The 17,195-nt window shown below is 40.9% G+C and overlaps 2 non-coding genes and 4 pseudogenes across 2 annotated transcripts; all 6 read right to left on the reverse strand.

Moving 5' to 3' along the window:
• Positions 1-888: 888 nt before the first annotated feature.
• On the reverse strand, positions 889-1,089 carry LOC141234585 (U2 spliceosomal RNA; annotated as a pseudogene).
• A 2,440-nt stretch (positions 1,090-3,529) lies between these two features.
• On the reverse strand, positions 3,530-3,720 carry LOC141234164 (U2 spliceosomal RNA). Its single transcript, XR_012300149.1, has one exon. It is a non-coding gene; the product is annotated as a U2 spliceosomal RNA (small nuclear RNA).
• A 1,114-nt stretch (positions 3,721-4,834) lies between these two features.
• Positions 4,835-5,035, reverse strand: LOC141234586 (U2 spliceosomal RNA; annotated as a pseudogene).
• Positions 5,036-7,478: 2,443 nt separating this feature from the next.
• On the reverse strand, positions 7,479-7,669 carry LOC141234165 (U2 spliceosomal RNA). The gene has a single exon (XR_012300150.1). It is a non-coding gene; the product is annotated as a U2 spliceosomal RNA (small nuclear RNA).
• A 1,114-nt stretch (positions 7,670-8,783) lies between these two features.
• Positions 8,784-8,984, reverse strand: LOC141234587 (U2 spliceosomal RNA; annotated as a pseudogene).
• A 2,443-nt stretch (positions 8,985-11,427) lies between these two features.
• On the reverse strand, positions 11,428-11,632 carry LOC141234578 (U2 spliceosomal RNA; annotated as a pseudogene).
• Between the last annotated feature and the right edge of the window lie 5,563 nt (positions 11,633-17,195).

A 17,195-nucleotide genomic window follows, 5' to 3' on the forward strand; every position in this document is an offset into this window, starting at 1 on the left:
ACACCGTTGGAAGGGAGGAGAACCAATTAAGGCGGGGGGTGGGGTGGAACGAGCAGCTGTCTACCCTTAGCAGGAGGGCTCCTGATTACATACCTCTCCTGCTGCTGCTGCTGCGGCTGTCCAGCAGCAGACTGAAGGTGGCTGCTGCTGTGCACAGGTATATAAAGGCTCAGAGCCTATTATGACACGCGCAGCCAGCGTTCCATTGCCACATTCCATCTACTGCAGGCAGGATACCTGGCTGGCTGAATGTCGCTGAGAAGCTCACAGAGACCGCCATAAGCAACAGTTTAACAGAATGCCACAGACTAATCAACCAAACTTTTTGGGTTGGGTTCTCTTTTATAGTCTGCAGGCATTAAATGAAAGAAGTCAGTGTTCCAGCAGAAGGAGACAACGTTTCAGAAAAGGCATTGTAGCAAACCAAAAAAGAAATTTTAAGCGCAGCAGAGTAACCAGCGCACATACCTGTTAGCTCAGGTGAGTTTAAAAGGCTGCTGTTGATAACAAGGGCATTTGCTAAATAGATGGTGTGTGTGCAACAATATACTGAAAGGTCAATTATATTGTGCAGCTTATCTCACCACCTGTAGTTATTTAGGTGAAAGCTCCAAAATGCTTGCCTAATATGTCTGTTTATCCAAAAGGAAGTAAAAAGGGAGAGCTAGAAAGATAGCATTGCATCACATTACATGGCAATGCAATGCACAGTTGCTGAAGTTGAACCAAAATGAGCTTGTAATCTGGCTTCTGCAACTTTGAACATGAAAAATCCAATGAGGAGAAGAAAAGCAAAGCCAAAGAGTCCATCCCAAAATCCGACAAACAAGCAAAATGAACAAAAAACATTGAATTCAATTCTTTCTGATTTTAGAAACTGCATTAAAGAAGGGGTGCACCGGTCCTGGAGATACTGCAATACCAGGTCAATGCGTGGAGTGGACAGAGCAAGCTCTTTTTCCATCTCCCTGTTCTAAAAATCCATTTAATATATGGTCCCCAGATAGGGGACGTATCAGATATTAAACTGATAAGAACAGATTTTTTTTTTTTTTTTTTTTTTTGTTTCCAAACACTCAGAAATTAAGTTTTATAATCTTAAATCGTATATCACCAAACTCAAGATTTTAGTTCCATCATCGTGTTTAGATATTATATTTATATTTTTTCATTTGAATTAATATATATAAAGTTAAACATAACAATTCCTTTGCAGTTTCAACAGTTTCCAAACAAATCACCACTGACATTACTTCACCCGGTTTCCCAAACTAAATATCCCCTTTTTCTCTTTTACTTTCCTCCCAACAAAACCCCTTAACTTCTTTTCTTCCTCCTCATGCTCTAACCGCATCTGTTCCCTATCATACTCTTCCTCATCATCTCTGAAAGTCACCACCTTCTCCAACACTTTACCCTTTTCCTCTTTTACTTCTTTCTTTTCACCAGATACTTTCCTTGATCCACAATTTTCCTGTACCGTTACCTTTTTCTTCAATTTCACCTTTAAACTTTCAACTTCTTTTCCCTGCTTATTCTCCTCTATAATTATGGCATCAACTTCCTTCTTCATTTTATCACCAATATCTTCCTTTTGTCCTCCAAAGTTCTTTTCAAAAGTTCCTTTGCTGCTTTCCATGTAACAATACCCAGAACTCCCGTTTACCATAATCCTCCCATTATGCAAATTTTCTTCTCCTGTTGTCCACACCAAAAAACGTCTCTTTCCGTTCCAAATACCAACTTTGTTCCTGTATAATTTCTGAAACTTTACCATCTTACATTTAGATTCCAAAAAAACCATTATCTCCTCTATTTCCACAAACGGATTGTCCATGTAAATTATCACACTCTTCGGTTTCCCCATGAATGATGCACTTACTCCAATTTTCCCAGAATCCTCTTCACTCCAGCCTTTGAAAAAATGAATGCACTTTTCCTCAGAAACTAGAGTCACATCACAAACTTTACCTTGCTTTATTTCTTGCATACAGTAGATATCCTTCTCCAAAACTTCATATTTCCTCAAAATTTCCAGAATCCATTTTTCTTCCAAAAAAGTTTCTTCCGTCTCCCGTTTCACAAAAAAACGTAAGCATCTCTTCTTTTTCCAAAACTCCATCTCAACGATCCGTTTTCCTTCCGTTTTTTCCTTTTAATCCTCCAAATGTTGCCACCACAGCTATGTGTGGCGACAGTTGCCCCCCACAGCTATGTGTGGTGACAAGGTGATCGCCTCTCGTTGCCCAGGGACTAATCCGACTCCCTAATAGCAGCAGGGGGGTTTAGCTCCACCGATAAGTGTAGCGATCTCCCCAGGCCAAGGAGCCGGGTACCCCAAGCGCCTCCAAGCCAAGACCAAGGCAGAAACCGCTAGATCACTGCACTTGATCTTAGCCAAAAGGCCGAGAAGCGATAACCAGAATTGGTTTCAAACTACGGAGCCACCCAAGGATCCTGAAAAGTCCATTTGTGGAGATGAGCTCCTGGACTCCCGTTAAGAAGACATGTTGTCAACCTCTAGATCCCTTACATGCCTGCACTTTTCGGCTTGCTGCTGCTGCAATCCACGCGTTTTAGATCTGCATAACTCCACCTCTTTAAACACAGCACCTTCACCCCCTGCTGTTCCCACCTGCCTCAACACCGTTGGAAGGGAGGAGAACCAATTAAGGCGGGGGGTGGGGTGGAACGAGCAGCTGTCTACCCTTAGCAGGAGGGCTCCTGATTACATACCTCTCCTGCTGCTGCTGCTGGCTGTCCAGCAGCAGACTGAAGGTGGCTGCTGCTGTGCACAGGTATATAAAGGCTCAGAGCCTATTATGACACGCGCAGCCAGCGTTCCATTGCCACATTCCATCTACTGCAGGCAGGATACCTGGCTGGCTGAATGTCGCTGAGAAGCTCACAGAGACCGCCATAAGCAACAGTTTAACAGAATGCCACAGACTAATCAACCAAACTTTTTGGGTTGGGTTCTCTTTTATAGTCTGCAGGCATTAAATGAAAGAAGTCAGTGTTCCAGCAGAAGGAGACAACGTTTCAGAAAAGGCATTGTAGCAAACCAAAAAAGAAATTTTAAGCGCAGCAGAGTAACCAGCGCACATACCTGTTAGCTCAGGTGAGTTTAAAAGGCTGCTGTTGATAACAAGGGCATTTGCTAAATAGATGGTGTGTGTGCAACAATATACTGAAAGGTCAATTATATTGTGCAGCTTATCTCACCACCTGTAGTTATTTAGGTGAAAGCTCCAAAATGCTTGCCTAATATGTCTGTTTATCCAAAAGGAAGTAAAAAGGGAGAGCTAGAAAGATAGCATTGCATCACATTACATGGCAATGCAATGCACAGTTGCTGAAGTTGAACCAAAATGAGCTTGTAATCTGGCTTCTGCAACTTTGAACATGAAAAATCCAATGAGGAGAAGAAAAGCAAAGCCAAAGAGTCCATCCCAAAATCCGACAAACAAGCAAAATGAACAAAAAACATTGAATTCAATTCTTTCTGATTTTAGAAACTGCATTAAAGAAGGGGTGCACCGGTCCTGGAGATACTGCAATACCAGGTCAATGCGTGGAGTGGACAGAGCAAGCTCTTTTTCCATCTCCCTGTTCTAAAAATCCATTTAATATATGGTCCCCAGATAGGGGACGTATCAGATATTAAACTGATAAGAACAGATACTACACTTGATCTTAGCCAAAAGGCCGAGAAGCGATAACCAGAATTGGTTTCAAACTACGGAGCCACCCAAGGATCCTGAAAAGTCCATTTGTGGAGATGAGCTCCTGGACTCCCGTTAAGAAGACATGTTGTCAACCTCTAGATCCCTTACATGCCTGCACTTTTCGGCTTGCTGCTGCTGCAATCCACGCGTTTTAGATCTGCATAACTCCACCTCTTTAAACACAGCACCTTCACCCCCTGCTGTTCCCACCCGCCTCAACACCGTTGGAAGGGAGGAGAACCAATTAAGGCGGGGGGTGGGGTGGAACGAGCAGCTGTCTACCCTTAGCAGGAGGGCTCCTGATTACATACCTCTCCTGCTGCTGCTGCTGCTGGCTGTCCAGCAGCAGACTGAAGGTGGCTGCTGCTGTGCACAGGTATATAAAGGCTCAGAGCCTATTATGACACGCGCAGCCAGCGTTCCATTGCCACATTCCATCTATTGCAGGCAGGATACCTGGCTGGCTGAATGTCGCTGAGAAGCTCACAGAGACCGCCATAAGCAACAGTTTAACAGAATGCCACAGACTAATCAACCAAACTTTTTGGGTTGGGTTCTCTTTTATAGTCTGCAGGCATTAAATGAAAGAAGTCAGTGTTCCAGCAGAAGGAGACAACGTTTCAGAAAAGGCATTGTAGCAAACCAAAAAAGAAATTTTAAGCGCAGCAGAGTAACCAGCGCACATACCTGTTAGCTCAGGTGAGTTTAAAAGGCTGCTGTTGATAACAAGGGCATTTGCTAAATAGATGGTGTGTGTGCAACAATATACTGAAAGGTCAATTATATTGTGCAGCTTATCTCACCACCTGTAGTTATTTAGGTGAAAGCTCCAAAATGCTTGCCTAATATGTCTGTTTATCCAAAAGGAAGTAAAAAGGAGAGCTAGAAAGATAGCATTGCATCACATTACATGGCAATGCAATGCACAGTTGCTGAAGTTGAACCAAAATGAGCTTGTAATCTGGCTTCTGCAACTTTGAACATGAAAAATCCAATGAGGAGAAGAAAAGCAAAGCCAAAGAGTCCATCCCAAAATCCGACAAACAAGCAAAATGAACAAAAAACATTGAATTCAATTCTTTCTGATTTTAGAAACTGCATTAAAGAAGGGGTGCACCGGTCCTGGAGATACTGCAATACCAGGTCAATGCGTGGAGTGGACAGAGCAAGCTCTTTTTCCATCTCCCTGTTCTAAAAATCCATTTAATATATGGTCCCCAGATAGGGGACGTATCAGATATTAAACTGATAAGAACAGATTTTTTTTTTTTTTTTTTTTTTTGTTTCCAAACACTCAGAAATTAAGTTTTATAATCTTAAATCGTATATCACCAAACTCAAGATTTTAGTTCCATCATCGTGTTTAGATATTATATTTATATTTTTTCATTTGAATTAATATATATAAAGTTAAACATAACAATTCCTTTGCAGTTTCAACAGTTTCCAAACAAATCACCACTGACATTACTTCACCCGGTTTCCCAAACTAAATATCCCCTTTTTCTCTTTTACTTTCCTCCCAACAAAACCCCTTAACTTCTTTTCTTCCTCCTCATGCTCTAACCGCATCTGTTCCCTATCATACTCTTCCTCATCATCTCTGAAAGTCACCACCTTCTCCAACACTTTACCCTTTTCCTCTTTTACTTCTTTCTTTTCACCAGATACTTTCCTTGATCCACAATTTTCCTGTACCGTTACCTTTTTCTTCAATTTCACCTTTAAACTTTCAACTTCTTTTCCCTGCTTATTCTCCTCTATAATTATGGCATCAACTTCCTTCTTCATTTTATCACCAATATCTTCCTTTTGTCCTCCAAAGTTCTTTTCAAAAGTTCCTTTGCTGCTTTCCATGTAACAATACCCAGAACTCCCGTTTACCATAATCCTCCCATTATGCAAATTTTCTTCTCCTGTTGTCCACACCAAAAAACGTCTCTTTCCGTTCCAAATACCAACTTTGTTCCTGTATAATTTCTGAAACTTTACCATCTTACATTTAGATTCCAAAAAAACCATTATCTCCTCTATTTCCACAAACGGATTGTCCATGTAAATTATCACACTCTTCGGTTTCCCCATGAATGATGCACTTACTCCAATTTTCCCAGAATCCTCTTCACTCCAGCCTTTGAAAAAATGAATGCACTTTTCCTCAGAAACTAGAGTCACATCACAAACTTTACCTTGCTTTATTTCTTGCATACAGTAGATATCCTTCTCCAAAACTTCATATTTCCTCAAAATTTCCAGAATCCATTTTTCTTCCAAAAAAGTTTCTTCCGTCTCCCGTTTCACAAAAAAACGTAAGCATCTCTTCTTTTTCCAAAACTCCATCTCAACGATCCGTTTTCCTTCCGTTTTTTCCTTTTAATCCTCCAAATGTTGCCACCACAGCTATGTGTGGCGACAGTTGCCCCCCACAGCTATGTGTGGTGACAAGGTGATCGCCTCTCGTTGCCCAGGGACTAATCCGACTCCCTAATAGCAGCAGGGGGGTTTAGCTCCACCGATAAGTGTAGCGATCCCCCCAGGCCAAGGAGCCGGGTACCCCAAGCGCCTCCCAGCCAAGACCAAGGCAGAAACCGCTAGATCACTGCACTTGATCTTAGCCAAAAGGCCGAGAAGCGATAACCAGAATTGGTTTCAAACTACGGAGCCACCCAAGGATCCTGAAAAGTCCATTTGTGGAGATGAGCTCCTGGACTCCCGTTAAGAAGACATGTTGTCAACCTCTAGATCCCTTACATGCCTGCACTTTTCGGCTTGCTGCTGCTGCAATCCACGCGTTTTAGATCTGCATAACTCCACCTCTTTAAACACAGCACCTTCACCCCCTGCTGTTCCCACCCGCCTCAACACCGTTGGAAGGGAGGAGAACCAATTAAGGCGGGGGGTGGGGTGGAACGAGCAGCTGTCTACCCTTAGCAGGAGGGCTCCTGATTACATACCTCTCCTGCTGCTGCTGCTGCTGGCTGTCCAGCAGCAGACTGAAGGTGGCTGCTGCTGTGCACAGGTATATAAAGGCTCAGAGCCTATTATGACACGCGCAGCCAGCGTTCCATTGCCACATTCCATCTACTGCAGGCAGGATACCTGGCTGGCTGAATGTCGCTGAGAAGCTCACAGAGACCGCCATAAGCAACAGTTTAACAGAATGCCACAGACTAATCAACCAAACTTTTTGGGTTGGGTTCTCTTTTATAGTCTGCAGGCATTAAATGAAAGAAGTCAGTGTTCCAGCAGAAGGAGACAACGTTTCAGAAAAGGCATTGTAGCAAACCAAAAAAGAAATTTTAAGCGCAGCAGAGTAACCAGCGCACATACCTGTTAGCTCAGGTGAGTTTAAAAGGCTGCTGTTGATAACAAGGGCATTTGCTAAATAGATGGTGTGTGTGCAACAATATACTGAAAGGTCAATTATATTGTGCAGCTTATCTCACCACCTGTAGTTATTTAGGTGAAAGCTCCAAAATGCTTGCCTAATATGTCTGTTTATCCAAAAGGAAGTAAAAAGGGAGAGCTAGAAAGATAGCATTGCATCACATTACATGGCAATGCAATGCACAGTTGCTGAAGTTGAACCAAAATGAGCTTGTAATCTGGCTTCTGCAACTTTGAACATGAAAAATCCAATGAGGAGAAGAAAAGCAAAGCCAAAGAGTCCATCCCAAAATCCGACAAACAAGCAAAATGAACAAAAAACATTGAATTCAATTCTTTCTGATTTTAGAAACTGCATTAAAGAAGGGGTGCACCGGTCCTGGAGATACTGCAATACCAGGTCAATGCGTGGAGTGGACAGAGCAAGCTCTTTTTCCATCTCCCTGTTCTAAAAATCCATTTAATATATGGTCCCCAGATAGGGGACGTATCAGATATTAAACTGATAAGAACAGATACTACACTTGATCTTAGCCAAAAGGCCGAGAAGCGATAACCAGAATTGGTTTCAAACTACGGAGCCACCCAAGGATCCTGAAAAGTCCATTTGTGGAGATGAGCTCCTGGACTCCCGTTAAGAAGACATGTTGTCAACCTCTAGATCCCTTACATGCCTGCACTTTTCGGCTTGCTGCTGCTGCAATCCACGCGTTTTAGATCTGCATAACTCCACCTCTTTAAACACAGCACCTTCACCCCCTGCTGTTCCCACCCGCCTCAACACCGTTGGAAGGGAGGAGAACCAATTAAGGCGGGGGGTGGGGTGGAACGAGCAGCTGTCTACCCTTAGCAGGAGGGCTCCTGATTACATACCTCTCCTGCTGCTGCTGCTGCTGGCTGTCCAGCAGCAGACTGAAGGTGGCTGCTGCTGTGCACAGGTATATAAAGGCTCAGAGCCTATTATGACACGCGCAGCCAGCGTTCCATTGCCACATTCCATCTATTGCAGGCAGGATACCTGGCTGGCTGAATGTCGCTGAGAAGCTCACAGAGACCGCCATAAGCAACAGTTTAACAGAATGCCACAGACTAATCAACCAAACTTTTTGGGTTGGGTTCTCTTTTATAGTCTGCAGGCATTAAATGAAAGAAGTCAGTGTTCCAGCAGAAGGAGACAACGTTTCAGAAAAGGCATTGTAGCAAACCAAAAAAGAAATTTTAAGCGCAGCAGAGTAACCAGCGCACATACCTGTTAGCTCAGGTGAGTTTAAAAGGCTGCTGTTGATAACAAGGGCATTTGCTAAATAGATGGTGTGTGTGCAACAATATACTGAAAGGTCAATTATATTGTGCAGCTTATCTCACCACCTGTAGTTATTTAGGTGAAAGCTCCAAAATGCTTGCCTAATATGTCTGTTTATCCAAAAGGAAGTAAAAAGGAGAGCTAGAAAGATAGCATTGCATCACATTACATGGCAATGCAATGCACAGTTGCTGAAGTTGAACCAAAATGAGCTTGTAATCTGGCTTCTGCAACTTTGAACATGAAAAATCCAATGAGGAGAAGAAAAGCAAAGCCAAAGAGTCCATCCCAAAATCCGACAAACAAGCAAAATGAACAAAAAACATTGAATTCAATTCTTTCTGATTTTAGAAACTGCATTAAAGAAGGGGTGCACCGGTCCTGGAGATACTGCAATACCAGGTCAATGCGTGGAGTGGACAGAGCAAGCTCTTTTTCCATCTCCCTGTTCTAAAAATCCATTTAATATATGGTCCCCAGATAGGGGACGTATCAGATATTAAACTGATAAGAACAGATTTTTTTTTTTTTTTTTTTTTTTGTTTCCAAACACTCAGAAATTAAGTTTTATAATCTTAAATCGTATATCACCAAACTCAAGATTTTAGTTCCATCATCGTGTTTAGATATTATATTTATATTTTTTCATTTGAATTAATATATATAAAGTTAAACATAACAATTCCTTTGCAGTTTCAACAGTTTCCAAACAAATCACCACTGACATTACTTCACCCGGTTTCCCAAACTAAATATCCCCTTTTTCTCTTTTACTTTCCTCCCAACAAAACCCCTTAACTTCTTTTCTTCCTCCTCATGCTCTAACCGCATCTGTTCCCTATCATACTCTTCCTCATCATCTCTGAAAGTCACCACCTTCTCCAACACTTTACCCTTTTCCTCTTTTACTTCTTTCTTTTCACCAGATACTTTCCTTGATCCACAATTTTCCTGTACCGTTACCTTTTTCTTCAATTTCACCTTTAAACTTTCAACTTCTTTTCCCTGCTTATTCTCCTCTATAATTATGGCATCAACTTCCTTCTTCATTTTATCACCAATATCTTCCTTTTGTCCTCCAAAGTTCTTTTCAAAAGTTCCTTTGCTGCTTTCCATGTAACAATACCCAGAACTCCCGTTTACCATAATCCTCCCATTATGCAAATTTTCTTCTCCTGTTGTCCACACCAAAAAACGTCTCTTTCCGTTCCAAATACCAACTTTGTTCCTGTATAATTTCTGAAACTTTACCATCTTACATTTAGATTCCAAAAAAACCATTATCTCCTCTATTTCCACAAACGGATTGTCCATGTAAATTATCACACTCTTCGGTTTCCCCATGAATGATGCACTTACTCCAATTTTCCCAGAATCCTCTTCACTCCAGCCTTTGAAAAAATGAATGCACTTTTCCTCAGAAACTAGAGTCACATCACAAACTTTACCTTGCTTTATTTCTTGCATACAGTAGATATCCTTCTCCAAAACTTCATATTTCCTCAAAATTTCCAGAATCCATTTTTCTTCCAAAAAAGTTTCTTCCGTCTCCCGTTTCACAAAAAAACGTAAGCATCTCTTCTTTTTCCAAAACTCCATCTCAACGATCCGTTTTCCTTCCGTTTTTTCCTTTTAATCCTCCAAATGTTGCCACCACAGCTATGTGTGGCGACAGTTGCCCCCCACAGCTATGTGTGGTGACAAGGTGATCGCCTCTCGTTGCCCAGGGACTAATCCGACTCCCTAATAGCAGCAGGGGGGTTTAGCTCCACCGATAAGTGTAGCGATCCCCCCAGGCCAAGGAGCCGGGTACCCCAAGCGCCTCCCAGCCAAGACCAAGGCAGAAACCGCTAGATCACTGCACTTGATCTTAGCCAAAAGGCCGAGAAGCGATAACCAGAATTGGTTTCAAACTACGGAGCCACCCAAGGATCCTGAAAAGTCCATTTGTGGAGATGAGCTCCTGGACTCCCGTTAAGAAGACATGTTGTCAACCTCTAGATCCCTTACATGCCTGCACTTTTCGGCTTGCTGCTGCTGCAATCCACGCGTTTTAGATCTGCATAACTCCACCTCTTTAAACACAGCACCTTCACCCCCTGCTGTTCCCACCCGCCTCAACACCGTTGGAAGGGAGGAGAACCAATTAAGGCGGGGGGTGGGGTGGAACGAGCAGCTGTCTACCCTTAGCAGGAGGGCTCCTGATTACATACCTCTCCTGCTGCTGCTGCTGCTGGCTGTCCAGCAGCAGACTGAAGGTGGCTGCTGCTGTGCACAGGTATATAAAGGCTCAGAGCCTATTATGACACGCGCAGCCAGCGTTCCATTGCCACATTCCATCTACTGCAGGCAGGATACCTGGCTGGCTGAATGTCGCTGAGAAGCTCACAGAGACCGCCATAAGCAACAGTTTAACAGAATGCCACAGACTAATCAACCAAACTTTTTGGGTTGGGTTCTCTTTTATAGTCTGCAGGCATTAAATGAAAGAAGTCAGTGTTCCAGCAGAAGGAGACAACGTTTCAGAAAAGGCATTGTAGCAAACCAAAAAAGAAATTTTAAGCGCAGCAGAGTAACCAGCGCACATACCTGTTAGCTCAGGTGAGTTTAAAAGGCTGCTGTTGATAACAAGGGCATTTGCTAAATAGATGGTGTGTGTGCAACAATATACTGAAAGGTCAATTATATTGTGCAGCTTATCTCACCACCTGTAGTTATTTAGGTGAAAGCTCCAAAATGCTTGCCTAATATGTCTGTTTATCCAAAAGGAAGTAAAAAGGGAGAGCTAGAAAGATAGCATTGCATCACATTACATGGCAATGCAATGCACAGTTGCTGAAGTTGAACCAAAATGAGCTTGTAATCTGGCTTCTGCAACTTTGAACATGAAAAATCCAATGAGGAGAAGAAAAGCAAAGCCAAAGAGTCCATCCCAAAATCCGACAAACAAGCAAAATGAACAAAAAACATTGAATTCAATTCTTTCTGATTTTAGAAACTGCATTAAAGAAGGGGTGCACCGGTCCTGGAGATACTGCAATACCAGGTCAATGCGTGGAGTGGACAGAGCAAGCTCTTTTTCCATCTCCCTGTTCTAAAAATCCATTTAATATATGGTCCCCAGATAGGGGACGTATCAGATATTAAACTGATAAGAACAGATTTTTTTTTTTTTCTTTTTTTTTTTTTTTTTTCACTCAGATTTCGAAATTAAATGATTTATGTCTTTCATATTTCACAGAAATTAAGACTAAATCCAAGAAATCATCACCGTGAAACACAGAAAAGGTAAGTAGAAACATTTATACTAATACGAACTATTAATCCAAAATATTATTCCACTCCTTCTGCCTCCAGATTTTTTCTGCTTCTTCTATACCTACATCTTTCCTATCTTTCCAATAGTAGATAAATAAATAACTAAAGCTAAGTTTAATACAATCATTAACAGATAACATGGTCCTTTTAAACAATAAAATATTTCTACATTTCCATAAAGCCATTTTAACTACAGAAACAATTAGCCAAACCACTTTAAAGTCTACATTTCTTATACCAATTCCATAAAATATTAAGTTAAAATCAAAAGACCTAAGACTACTTACAACTCCAACCAATGTACTTATCTTCCTCCAAACCCTTTGTGCAAAGTCGCAATTCCAAAAGATGTGTAAACACGTCTCGTCCTCTATACAACCATGCCTCGGACACTGAGAATTCCTCACCAACCCTCTCCTATGATTAAAATCTTTAGTTGGAAGACACTTCTTTATGACGTTCCATAATAAATCCTTTTGCTCATTTGCAATAAATGGCACATTAACCCGTAGCCAAATTTCTTTTGATAATTGTGATGAGAATTGGTCAACCGTACATGTATAACTTCTATTCTCCAAAAACTTTAAAATTTTCCTATGATTTGTTAGTATTTCACATCCCCCACACATCAAGTTAAATTCTCTCATTATTCTTTCCAAAATTATATAATGTTCTGGAGGTAGCCATCTATGGGGTTTCTTCAGATCCATCACACACCATTTATATTTCCTTATAAAAAAACCGCAGTTATATGTTAAAATAGCTTTCAGATTCGATTCTTCGCCAACCAGAACATTAAAACACAAAGAGAGATATTTACAATATAAAAACCTTCTAATATCTGGGAAGTTCTTCCCTCCGTCTTCTTTCTTCTTATACAACTCCTCCCTTCTAACCCTCTCCATCTTTGTACCCCAGAAAAAATTAAAACACTCCTTAATAATCTTCTTCATTACAGAGTCCGGTGGTATAAAAACAACGGCAACATATAAAATCAAGGGTAAAAGCACTTGTCTTATCACTAATATCTTCCCTTCCATCGACAAGCATCTTAGCTTCCACAGGCTGATCTTTTTTCTTACACGCTCCAAAAGTGATTCCCAATTCTTAATATTCCCACAATTTGATGAAAAGAATACCCCTAAAATTTTTATCTCTGGAACCACTAAAAGCCTACAAGCCCCATCAATCATAAAACCACCAATTGATAAAACCCCTGATTTTTCAAAGTTAACCTTAAAACCAGAAGCACCGCTGAACCATTCCGCTGTCCTTAAAACTCTGTTAAAACTTCTCATACTCCTCACAAATACTGTTACGTCGTCCATATATGCCACAAACTTAAGAGGTACATTATTATTTCCCGGTAGAAACACTCCATCCACCACCTTATCGTTTCTAATAGCACTTAAAAGAGGTTCTATCGCACATATGAATAAAATAGGAGACAAAGGGCAGCCCTGTTTAACGCCACAAGTTATCTTAATACTTCCAGATAAAAACCCGTTAACAGACACTTTACTAAAAGATAAATCATATAAACATTTAATACGATTAATAAACTCTTCCGGGCAACCAATTTTCTTTAAAACTTCAAATAAAAAACAATGTGATACTCTATCATATGCCTTTTCAAAATCTAATGTGATCAATGCTAGTTTTTGTGCCCTATCTTTAAAATCCCATATCACGTCCCTTACCAATAAAAGTGAATCTGTAATTTTTCTCCCAGGAACATGATTGCTCCCCTCCAATTACCATAGATATTACCTTTTTTAAACGGTTTGCAAGTATTTTCGCATAAATTTTGTAGTCTGCATTAAGAAGAGTTATAGGTCTCCAATTCTTGATAAGACTCTTTTCCCCCTTTTTAAAAAGTAACACTATCAACCCTTCTGCCCATGACCCTGGAGTACAACATGAACACATTACATGATAAAATAACTCAAAAAAATCTTCTTTTAAAAAACTCCAAAAACACTTATAAAATTCTATAGGCAAACCGTCCATACCCGGGGTTTTAGAATTTGCAAAGGATTTGATTGTTTCCCATAATTCATTAATCGTAAAATCACTAATTAAAACCTCTTTCCCCTCCTCTGAAAAGGCATACTTTAGGTTATTCAAAAAATGATCCCTCAAAACGCCATCACTTTTTTTCTCTGAAAATAAATCACTATAAAATTCCTCCACCTTCTTAATCTTTCCTTCCAGTACAATTTCACCTTCCACATTTTCCATAAAGTCTTTTTTCCCAACAATTTTTTTAAAGAAGAATTTGGAGCATTTCTCATCTTCTTCCAAAACTCTCACTCTAGCATTAAAAATAATCTCTTTCCCTTTTTCATGTAAAATTTTTTGTATTTGACTTTTAACACACTCAATTTCTTCGTCAAAATTATTTCCATTATTCCTGAAAGTATAAAAACATTGTAACCTAGCATTCAACAACCGATATTGTTCTCTCTTCTCTCTGGCCATTCTTCTACCCACTTTAATAAAAAATACCTTAGTTTCTCTTTTAAAAAAATCCCACCACTCCAGAACATCTTTAAAACTCCTCCTCTTCAATCTCAGTTTTTTATAAAATGTACAAAACTCTAAAACTACTTCCTTGTCCTCTAACAGAGAAGTGTTTAGTTTCCAATGCGTGGATTTCCTGTTTTCTACATTATTACAATCAACAACACATCTTATTAATTTATGATCAGAGAAGCAGCTTAATTCGGAATTAAAAGAGTCACATTTAAAATGGGTAGATATAAAAAAATAGTCAATTCTAGAACTAGCACGATTACTCGACCATGTTACTTCTTCATCTTTGTTTCTCCCACAAGCAACCCATGCATCTTGCAAGTTACTAGCAGAAATAATACCATTTAAAACCGTAACGGAGCTGTCTTTTTTGCTATTCAGATGACAATTAAAATCTCCACTGACAATTATTGGTCCCGACCCAGTTAAAAACATCTGTAAAATTTCAAATAATTCTGTCCTTCTGCTTTTAACAGGATGGGCATAGACACAGAAGCATTTAATTATCAGATTACGTTTTTTGATCTCCACTTTTAGAATTCGACCCGGGTATATCTCCTCATAATCCACTATGTCCCAGTGTTGACTACATAAGAAACCAACTCCATCACTCTTATTTTCATTCCCACCTGAAAAAATAGCTTTTCCACACCAATGTTCTTTAAAAAAATCATAATCAACAGATTTTCTTAGGTTACATTCCTGTAAAAAAATAAAGTCCAAATTTTCCAATCCTAAAAAATCATATAGAGCAACTCTTTTTTGTTCATTATTTAACCCCTGAACATTCAGGGAAGCAAATTGGATCATCCTGGTCTGCCATTCTTAGGGCATGCCCCATCACCCTCGTCTGAAGTAGAAAAATCTTGAATCTCCTGCTCATCTGAACTGGAGACTACAATGTCCTTTGCTACATCTACTTTTTCTATAGCTTTCACTTTCCCTCCAACTAGTATATTCACCTCTCCAACTTCTTCTACCCTTCTTTTCAGAACTCTATCCGAACAGTCCATCTGGACCTGAGTACACGACTGACCACCGGACTGAGACCCAGAAGGTAACGGCTCCACCAGAGGTAAAGTTTTCTGCATGATTCCCACTTTACTTGCCGGCGGGATTTTCTGTATAATTTTACCCAATTCAAATAACACAGAATGTCTCTTCCCCTCTTCTTCCTTTTTTTGTTCTTTCTTCTGTTCCTTTCCCTTCTGCTCTTCTATCTTCTGCTCTTCTTTCTTCTGATCTTCTTTCTTCTCATCTTCTTTCTTCTTTTCTTCTCTCTTCCGTTCTTCTCTCTTCCTCACTTCCTTTTCAGTCTCCACCCGACTCTTCTCCTCTTTATTCTGTTTATATTCCTCTTCCATTTTCTTGAACCTCTCTGCCTTCATCTTCTCCTTTTCCACCTTTTCTTTCTCCTTCCTTTCATTCTCCATCCTCAGATCCTCCTCCTCATTCCTTGTTCCTTCCATGTCCTCATCAGCTTTTCCTTGTTGCTGACTTCCAGGCACGGTATCCATCTCTTCATCGCCCTTCTGATTCCTCTTTGCAGGGCAATCTTCCTCCTGATGTCCAGCTCCTGGACATTCTGAACACTTTTTGCAACCATTGTCATTATGGCCATATATTCGACATTTTCTACAATATTCAGGCATCCCCGCAAAAAATAAATACCCACGGCTACGGTTTATAAAAACGACCGGCGGGGGCCTCAGTACACCACCCTCTACATCAGGATCTTTTTTGAAAGCCACCAAATAAGTTCTTTTCCCATTCCATACCCCAAATTGCGTTTTTCCTCTTCCCTTCTCAATCACCTTCTCACAGTAAGTACTAAGAAAACACAGGACCTCCTGATCAGAAATGAAAGGGCTGAACATGTGGACTGTCAAGAGTCTAAATGAAAATTGAAACGAGGGGATTACTTTAACCCCCTCGAACAGCGCATTCTCCTTATTAATTTCATAAAGAGAAAATACCCGTTCACACTGGGAACTTCTCATTAAAGTAACGTCATGGAAGCCCCTTGAAAAGAAACTTTGAAAACAATAATATTCGTCTTTTTCAATTTTCAAAAAGCTGCAAATCTTCTCATAGACAAAAGTCGCATCCTTCTCTTGCCTATGACCAGGAGACACCACAAACCTAATTGTGTCCTTAAGCGGGTATTCCTCATGAAAATAGTCATTGGGATTTCCCCCTTGATCAGTCCTCCTACCTCCAGTATTCCTCCTGGACTCCATATTCTCTTCTTTCCTTCTTTCCACAGATAACACCAGGAAAAAAATGAAGAAAAACACCTCCTAGGATCGCCAAACGTCTCTGGATTCCGACCTCCTCTCCGACCGTCCACCACTACACAAAGAAAAGACCGTCCACCAGCGATAAAAGGGTATTCCCAGCTTTGGTCCACCACTCCCAATAGCAGCAATTGGGTAAACCCAAAAGGCCGAGAGCAGCAACCTCCACACAGGTCACCTTTAGCCCAATGACAGGATCCACTACAGATCGTGCCAAAAGGCCGAGAAGCGATAACCAGAATTGGTTTCAAACTACGGAGCCACCCAAGGATCCTGAAAAGTCCATTTGTGGAGATGAGCTCCTGGACTCCCGTTAAGAAGACATGTTGTCAACCTCTAGATCCCTTACATGCCTGCACTTTTCGGCTTGCTGCTGCTGCAATCCACGCGTTTTAGATCTGCATAACTCCACCTCTTTAAACACAGCACCTTCACCCCCTGCTGTTCCCACCCGCCTCAACACCGTTGGAAGGGAGGAGAACCAATTAAGGCGGGGGGTGGGGTGGAACGAGCAGCTGTCTACCCTTAGCAGGAGGGCTCCTGATTACATACCTCTCCTGCTGCTGCTGCTGCTGGCTGTCCAGCAGCAGACTGAAGGTGGCTGCTGCTGTGCACAGGTATATAAAG

Source organism: Phyllobates terribilis, unplaced genomic scaffold (assembly GCF_046119375.1).
Source record: "Phyllobates terribilis strain yellow unplaced genomic scaffold, ASM4611937v1 Scaffold_636__1_contigs__length_917067, whole genome shotgun sequence".
Taxonomy (NCBI): Eukaryota; Metazoa; Chordata; class Amphibia; order Anura; family Dendrobatidae; genus Phyllobates; species Phyllobates terribilis.